Source organism: Schistocerca cancellata, chromosome 5, assembly GCF_023864275.1.
Source record: "Schistocerca cancellata isolate TAMUIC-IGC-003103 chromosome 5, iqSchCanc2.1, whole genome shotgun sequence".
Lineage (NCBI taxonomy): Eukaryota > Metazoa > Arthropoda > Insecta > Orthoptera > Acrididae > Schistocerca > Schistocerca cancellata.
In genome coordinates this window covers 33,022,068-33,031,405 of record NC_064630.1, presented here as the reverse complement: position 1 = coordinate 33,031,405, position 9,338 = coordinate 33,022,068, and the positions used below count along the sequence as shown (strand labels likewise).

Sequence of the window (9,338 nt, the reverse complement as noted above, 5' to 3'; positions counted from 1 at the left end):
TGCGCCACTCAGACACAGCGTTTTATCGGAAATGCACGGACTATCTCGGCACGCCTCACGGCCGTCCCACATTCTTACCGAGCGCCACCTACTCGCGGCCCCTGTCCATGTCCTCCATTACTCCACTACTCAGAGCTTCCCGCAGGTCAGACGTTCTTGTGCATCCGGACTGAAGACGGCGGGTTCGTTGCCCATCGAGGCGAATCAGTTATATATATGTTGCATGGTGTCTGCTATTTCGGACATGTCCTTAGATAAAGCATGGACAATCTATACCCAGGTGGGCGGACGAAAAGCGTCGTCCACCTGATCTGTAGCTTTCCTCTGCGCCACTTCTGTCAGTTTTCCAAGTCAGGCGCATTTCCATGCTACTGTTTAATAGCGATATGGCAATCAGTTTCACAAATAACCGCCCAATAATTTTTATTTTCTGTATATTTTGTTCAGTGGTCGCTCTCGTTATTTTCAGTTGTTCAAAGTACAAAAATCCATCAAGTTGTTCAGTAACGACACAGTTAATCCTCTCCATCTCCTATTCTGCACAATGATTGTACATCGTTTTGGTATTCCAATAATTAATTTTCAGCACTCCTCACATAGCTGGTGTATCGAGTCCGTCTATATTTTGTTCAAATCCCTGTATTTCTAACATATCATATCCTCGCCGTGCCTATGTGCTGGTACTGTTCCCTATCGTAGCTGCAAGGGGTAAATTCCCGTTTCAGGAGGAAAAAAAATTTTATGTGACCTAAATACGCAGGAGGCAACGGCCTTGCCGCAGTGGATACAGCAGTTCCCGTCAGATCACCGAAGTTAAGCGCTGTCGGGCGTGGCCGGCACTTGGATGGGTGACCATCTGGGCCGCTATGCGCTGTTGCCATTTTTCGGGGTCACTCAGCCTCGTGATGCCAATCGAGGAGCTACTCGACCGAATAGTAGCGGCTCTGGTCAAAGAAAACCATCGTAACGACCGGGAGTGCGGTGTGCTGGCCACACGCCACTCCTATCCGCATCCTCAGTGGGGATGACACGGCGGTCGGATGGTTCCCATGGGCCACTTGTGGCCTGCAGACGGAGTGCTAAATACTTAGGGCCTATTACTCACTAGCCCTCCCAAATAGGTGGTGATAATTTTCAAGGGATGGTCGGTGTCTTTGTGTGACTCTTTCCCTAATTGGAGTTGAAATGTACTCTTGTTGTGTTACGTGGAGATTATCTACGGAAGTTGTTAGGAGCCAGTTGGATGCCCTGTAAGGACTGTACACGGTGTACGCTTTCCAGTTCACTTGTCCGATCCCAGAATATTTCCGAAAATAGTTGGATCGTTACAAGGCTTTGATTTTTATTGACGTGGGACTAATCAGAAGTTTGTGCTTGTCGCGGGGTCAAGGTGCGGCTGGTCACCCGTTTTAAACTGATTCGATAGTGGAGCAGAGCGCAGAATTAATCTGGGTCCGCCAATAAATGTTTCTTCTGAACGCCCATCGGCTGTTGGAGAAAGCGTGACGTAGGAACGCAGAATAAGCCATCGTTTGTGACTCCTACAATAATATGTGTAAGTTGTTTATTAGACATTTATTTTCGAGGCTTACTTTCTTATCTCGGAGCACTCAATTTAGGATCCTGTCCCCTCTGTAGCGTAGTTAGTCCGGTGCGCCGCAAATCCCCAGGTGTGCGCGCATTCAGGCAGAGACTCGGACGAAAGGAACACTTCATACTGTCGAAGCGTAGGTTTCAACTGCACTCGCGTATCGAAAATAGTTTAGCGATTTTATATCGTCTTCCAGTATCGTAGAAGATTTTTAGCAAAATGCAATCATCACGGCCTACTCACTTTTCATTCATAAATTTTCCGTTTTTTCATGTAGACACATTACTCTGGAACCCATTTAACAAACTACTATACGTAAATTCGATTTCTCATTCATCTACGTCTTTCAGCACATAATTTTTTGTGGAAACAGAATCTAAGAAATTGTCCAAGCTATCAATGTGAGACGAAATCACTTCCTTCTTTTCGCATGTGATGAGTCTCTCAAGGGGCCCATACGGCAGTCGAGTTTTTGTGATTTTTTTTTTTATATTTGTGCTACGAGAAACTCAGAAATCACATATTAACTGCGCAAAATAGTTCTCTACAATCCCAAAAATTCTCGAGGAAATCGACTTTGAAGTTTTCCGTTCGTTTTTAACATGCTAAACAAGGTCGATATTTGTGGACAGGCTGTCTGGTGGAATGCTCGCTACCACGTAGAAGATTTAGGTTAGTGTCCCGGATGATGCAAATTTTTAAACAGATGTGCATGTTGTACTACCAATTTCGTGAAGTTTAAACTACAGAAAAATGGAAAAAGTATCAGTTGCGCTCGAGACTGGTAAACGCTGCTTTTTAGTATCTTGTTTCTGTCAATATATTTTTATTTTTTTCGTTGAGCTCCATGCCTGCGTCGTTTAAATATAAAATTCATCAAATATATTCTAATTAATAGATATCTAATTGCTATTTTAGAAAAAATATAGTTCCCCTTATTTCTAATTACATGTCAAGCATAAAAATCCAGTTTTCATTGTAAATATAAATTCTTAATAGCTGAATTTTTTATAAAAAGATTATTTAAGTTAAAAAACTTCACAAATTATATTCCTTTTCGACCTTATATATTGTACACGGAAGATGCGCCTTTGTTTAAAATGTTAGCAGAGCTGAGGATCGAACCTTTTTTTTTGTATCGTATGTAAACGGTTATTGACGAAGTGTAGCAATTACGTTTGTTAACAGAAAAATTACTATTTTGTATCTGTCAAGCAACACGCATAATTTGGTTGGTTTTCAAAGTCTTAGTCTTTATACTGCTCTTTGCATTTTGTCAAATTTTATTGTATTTTTGTTCGTATGGTTCGTTCTACAATTCAGTTTTTTGCAAAAATGAAAGTATTTGTGTATTTACATGTTGTTGTTTTATCTCTCGTCACTCGTTATAGATTTTAAATTTAGTGACATGTTAACAGAAACTTCCGTCGGTTCTTGGTAGAACAACATTATAATAAATAAAATGCACCAGTTTGCTTTTGTTAATATTGTAGAACAAAAGCAAACTGGTGCTTTTCATTTATTAGTGACATGATTTGGGATGCATTTTCTACACTTCGTAGAGGGGTATTTTACCACACAGCCACACAACATGTCGACCAACGAGGATCTTGCTATAGTATATTAAGAGTAGTTGGTAAACCTCGAAGTCGATTTTCTCGAGAATTTTTGGAAGTTAATCGAACTGCGTTTGATGATTGATTATTGAGTACCGAACTTCACATAGCATAAATACAGAAAAAAATACAAAAATCCAATTATCATGTGGTCCACTTTTGAGAGGATAAAAGGGAAAAATAAACGATGGTTTGAAAAAAAAGATGAGAAATAGAAATGACAAAAGTAATGTTTAAATATTACCAATTGAATTCCCTAATTTCCAAACTAGTCGCTAACTGTCTTCATGTGAAAAGAGGTAATACATATCGCTTAGCTTGCGGTAATCTCAGCCTGAGATAAAAAACAAAAAAGTCGATGCCTATGGTAAATGCGGCGTGATTAGCCACTCAGCGACACGAGTAATCTATTTCGACCAACACAGTTGTACTGTAAGGCGAAAATTAAAACACAGTATAAAACGGTTTGTCACGCCGAGTAACCTGTTCTCTCAACGTCAGATAACTGCCAGCTAGTGCGGACGAGTTGGCTGGCAGAGCGAACGGGAAACCAAGCTGTTTATCGACAGGGAGGAATCCGCGTGCGGCCGCAGGAAGTGACTGCGAAAACTCTTGTGGAAGGGCAGTCGAGAGAGGCTCAGCGGCCGAGGCGCACGCAAACTTTGGGCAGCGGCTACAGCTCGGCCGGCTAATGTTCTAAACAGGCCCTATTGTCCGAATGGGCCGCGGCGCGGTGCTCGTGCGGCTGTGCGCAGCAAAAAACGGCGCTCAGCTCTCTGGGTGTGCGTCAGGCGGCGAAGGCTGAGTCCAGCCCAGGAACGCTGCCGTCGTTCCGCTTTAGTTGTCCACCACTAGAAACCCCCACCCCATATGACCACCGATTCATTAAAATATTGAATTCCCGTCTGCATTAAGGTCACCACACACCATATACGGCGGATGCGTCTGGGTAAAATACTCCTCCCGGTTGTATGTTGGGTTATGGCTCCGGGCGGGCGGTAACCGGAGATAAGCTAGAAACTGTTCGCATGCATACGAAATCTGACTGCTACAACTTGCAGTTCTTCGCCAGTGGTAGCTGTAAAGGCAACATCGCGTAAAAAAAATTCCTCTTCATAGGAATCGCAACTCCTACCCTGCATCAATCCTATATTTTCTTGTAACATCATACCGAGGAAACATATACCCGAAGGCGGCTTAAACGATGTTTCCGAGAGTCAGGATATTTTTTCCCGGCGATTCCTGCTTTGGTACACACCTCGGTCGTATAACTCTGCATTTTCGCTGTTCATTAAACATTCCAAGAGGATGAGCTCCTCGCGTCATTCTGGAAGTGCCTGCCACACAACGGTTTCTTCATCCGAGGAAAAAGGAATAAGTCACTGGGCGCCTTGTCGGGTCAGGAGAACACAGGAGACAGATTTCAACAGTCCAAGGCAGCAGCACGTGTGACTGTGGCGTGTGCAGAAGGGCTGGAGCGATGTCGCGGACCCCTATTGACCGCTTCGGGTGGCACATAATCTTTACTGCGTGTCAGTAGATTTCGGCTGTATGCTCCTGTGACAGAAACGCTTGATAACCACAATCGCTTAGTAATGCAACATGGCAGTCCGAAAATACACCGAGTATCAAATTCTCCGATGATGGCTGTGATTCGCCTTTTCCGACGATGGTGAATCCGCATGTTTAGAGTGCTTACTTTCTTCCTTTGTCTGGGGGTCTTAGTGGGACATCCAGCACTCGGTGGTTAAGCGGTAAAAGAAGTCATCTGGCCTGACCTGCGACACTGCAGCTACTGCGTCTGTTCGGCAGGTTTTCTGAGTGTACGAGAGCAGTCGCGGAGACCTGTGGGAGCCGACATTGTCGTGGTCAAAATGTCCTGGATGATGTTGAAACTGAACCAAGACTGATTTTCGCTTTTTCCACTACCACTTCGGCTGCACCAGAATCTTCACTTTTGTTGCCATTCCCGGTCCTTCGCGGAGAGACGGTCTGATACTGCGCTCTTCATCACTCTGTCTTGTCTGACCACACTGGAAGCTTCTGTGTCATAAAGTATCACGGTGCACTTCCTCCAACTCGCCGTACCTGCTGCAGCACAGTTCCCCTTCAGATGCGTAAAACAACAGTGGCCCGCTTTATCAACTACCTCCTACAGCGGCGGAGGCTCAATGTGTGCCAGACTGCCAACGTGTACCAGCAGATGAACAAAAAATTTCACTGCCTAATTTAGTTGTCTCGAGGTGAGAAGTCAAAGTATATGACTAATACATATACATAGTCCACCAAAAAGTGTATACATTGTTTGACAGATGGTATCGGAATATCGATATTGAGAACTGATTCGAATTACGATTATGTTGTAGATTGGTCCGCCAAAAATATGGATACACGCTTTAAGGAACAATACTATTTATTACTTGTCTGTTTTACATTTAAATTCGCTTCACACTTCTAGTACTTTCTTCAGTTAAACGCGTGGTTAGATTACGTCAACGGTAGTCAACATTTTTTACGTACCGACCACTTTCTTATCTCTGTTAGAAGTAAAATTTTCTAACCGCCTATCAGTTCGACAGTAATGGTAATTTATAATGCTGGAAAATAATTTTACGTAATTTATAAAGCAGAATTACAGCGAGTTACATAATACAATAACACTTACAAACCAAATACTTTATGTCAAAATGTTTCGTTACATGTTCACATGTCCGCCGTTGGCAACCAGACAAACAGCGGTCGCTGTAGCTACATCGGTTAGTATTTCAATGGAGACCGCTGCATGTGCCGCTGTTATCTTCTGGCGAAGGTCCTGCAACGTGCGCGACTTACGTCGACAGGCTTGGTCTTCTACAATTCCCCACAACCAAAACTTCAAAACAATGGACTGGCATAACATTCCCAGATTCACTTGTATAATGACAGTATCATCAAAGAAAAAAAGCCCTACTAAGCCCATAGATGATAGTCCACATCACACAAGCACCCCTGGTAGACTGAACGCCTTATCCGCATGAGGATGTTGATTTTGGGGTGCCCAGTAGAAGCAGTTATGTCAGTTCACTGCTCAGTTACGTTTGAACTTAATCTTACCACATTACCGTCGTCAGCAATTGTTCATCTACAGTTACCATTTGCTGACACCGTTGGCAAAATTGTATCGGACGATTAGGATAGTCGTCATCAATCGCGTGCTGTACTCATGACATGTACACTTTCCGCTACAGTTCGTCGTACAGTGTACGTACTCCTCATTTCACGTGCAGTAGGCATAGCAGACATCTGTGGAGAAGTAATAAATTTGTCTAACACGAGAGCCGACGAAGCAGGAGTGGTAGACCACCTGTGCGCGATCTTCTAGATCTTTCTGTGAGCAGTCCCCTTAGAGTATTTGCAGATGACGTTATAATTTACCGTCCAGTAAAATCATCAGACGATCAATTCCAATTACAAAATGATCTAGAGAGAATTTCTGTATGGTGCGAAAAGTGGCAATTAGCACTAAACAAAGAAATGTGCGAGGTCATCCACATGGATACTAAAAGAAATCCGATAAATTTTGGGTACACGATAAATCGCACAAATCTAATGGCTGTCAATTCGACTAAATACCTAGGAATTACAATTACGAACAACTTAAATTGGAAAGGCCACATAGATAATATTGTGGGGAAGGCGAAACAAAGACTGCACTTTGTTGGCAGAACAGTTAGGAGATGCGACAAACCCACTAAAGAGGCAGCCTACATTACACTTGTCCATACTCTGCTAGAGTATTGCTGCGCGGCGTGGGATCCTTACCAGGCAGGATTGCCGGAGGACTTCGAAAAAGTGCAAGGAAGGGCAGTTCGTTTCGTGTTATAGCGCAATAGGGGTGAGAGTGTCACTGATATGATACGCGAGTTGGGGTGGCAGTCACTGAAACAAAGGCGGTTTTCTTTGCGGCGAGATCTATTTACGAAATTCCAATCACCAACTTTCTCTTCCGAATGCGAAAATATTTTGTTGACACCCACCTGCGTCGGAAGAAATGATCGTCCTAATAAAATAAGAGAAATCAGACTCGAACGGAAAGATTTAGATGTTCCTTTTTCCCACGCGCCATTCGAGAGTATGAAAATGGTTCGATGAACCCTCTGCTAGGTGAATTGCAGAGTATCCATGTAGATGTAGATGTAGAATATCACAAATCGATCATTGCGCCTCAAACTTCACTATTTCTTCGTGTGAGGATGGAAGCGATTCAGGATTTGATGCAAATTCGAGTTGTTCAAATGAAACTTCGCAGTTGTGGAGTTTACTAATATTTGGATAGAATTCCACAATTATTTTTTGTGTTAGTGTCCAGGGATTCGACAGGTCGTTGAAAGTGCAGGCTAGGAAGTTGATAGCCAGCTGAACTTTCTCTGATGCTCTTGTAAAAATTGCGGTTGTTGTTCCCGGTAAAGACCGCTTCTATTTCATTCAACCTCTTACTATCGTAGTTACTTTTTTCTCGATGGATTATTTTAGAGGCGTTTTTCTGCTTCAATCCTACTTTCGATAGCTGGTTCGCATATGATATTCCATCACCGATGTTTTCTCTTGCTCGGGAATTGACCAAATTTTAATGCTTGCTCCAGTTCTTTGCGATTTCAGGCCAGTTTCTGGTATCCAAGAAATGGAGTTTTCCAGTCGTTTTCGTCTTTTTGAATGCTAGGTATCTGGGATCGTTTCCGAAAATATGGGTAATTCTTTTTTGTTGGGCTGAAATTTCACCTTGACTTTGAGTAAGTGGTGGTCTGACTAGAAGAATCCTTTCCAGGTTCTGACATCGAGAACTTACTCAGTGTCCCTCCTGGAGATAGCAATGTGGTCAGTCTGGATTCTCGGGGCGGTCTCCATGCCCTTAGTTTCTGTGTGGGTGTCTGGAATTGCGCTGACATTATTTTGAGATTAATATTTTGGCAGTAGCTTAGGAGGTGTTCACCATTTATATTTGTCCTGTTGGGAGCAGTGTATGGTCCTGTGATTCTCCTGTGTTTCTTTTCTTCTCCTAGCGGCCCATTTAAGTCACGTAGTGGAATCTTGATGTGGTGTTTGGAAATATTGTTCGTGATTTCTTCCAGTATTTCCCAAGAGTCTTCTATCGCACGTGGGTCTTTTGTCTTGAACTCATTTGCAACGTTAATCAGAGTGGACGCCATGCTTCCTCATTTTATTGGCAACACTGAGAGTCTTTAGGTTAGGTAAGGTCGATGACTGTATCTATGACGGACTTGTGAACCGCCTGTGCCAAGTTGTTTCGGCCCTTTGTTGATCTGCACTGCAGGTTTTCCTCTATAGACTCAGTAATTCTCAGAGTCCAAGAGATTTTCTTCTGTAATCGGGTTTCTTACAATGCACCAATTTTGATGCTGAATCGGTCAAGCATTTTCGTTAGGTGTTTAAGTTTTTCCTGGTTCCCACAGAGTATTTACGTTGAGTGCACCTGTCGACATGTATTGTTTTGTCCAGCCCTTCTCTGAACCCTTTGACTAGAACTGGGATCTAATCTATTGACTGGGGTTGTGGAATTCTTTCCTGTTCTTCACCCATAATTGTTTCAAGTTGAAGATCGTTATTTGGTGATCTCCGATGGAGATCACTATATGCTAAGACTTAATTGTTGAGATCACGCCCTATGTATAACAGCTGCTCCAACTACGTCAGTGGTTGCCAACCTTTCTGAGACCATTAGCCCTGAAAGAGATCAGATGATACCCAATACCCCGAACAAAGTTTGGGACCCAATTAAACATTAAATTGTAAATAATTAATAGGAGTCTTTCAAAATAACAAACAACTGAACCACATTTGTTCTCTACGTTTTTCACTGCACCAAGAAATAATGTTAATTCATCTCTTCGCTTTTGTTTCCATTACCATCGTAGTCTGATGTGTGCGTTCACGCTTGTATGCTACGGATGGAATCGCTGTTCTTCCAGTAATAACAGCTACTAAGCAGCGATCCAATAATAATAGTTACTAATCATCGAACTTTTGTTAGATTGATATTCCTTCCGTTTCACGGAAATCTGTTTGGAGTGTGTTGCCGTTTTGAGGTGCAAGAAATAGTACTTTCGCACGAAACTCATCGTCTGAAAATATCC

At 42.8% G+C, this 9,338-nt stretch overlaps 1 pseudogene; it reads left to right on the top strand.

The window, feature by feature from the left end:
* Positions 1 to 762: 762 nt before the first annotated feature.
* On the top strand, positions 763 to 880 carry LOC126189187 (5S ribosomal RNA; annotated as a pseudogene).
* The last annotated feature ends 8,458 nt before the right edge of the window (positions 881 to 9,338 follow it).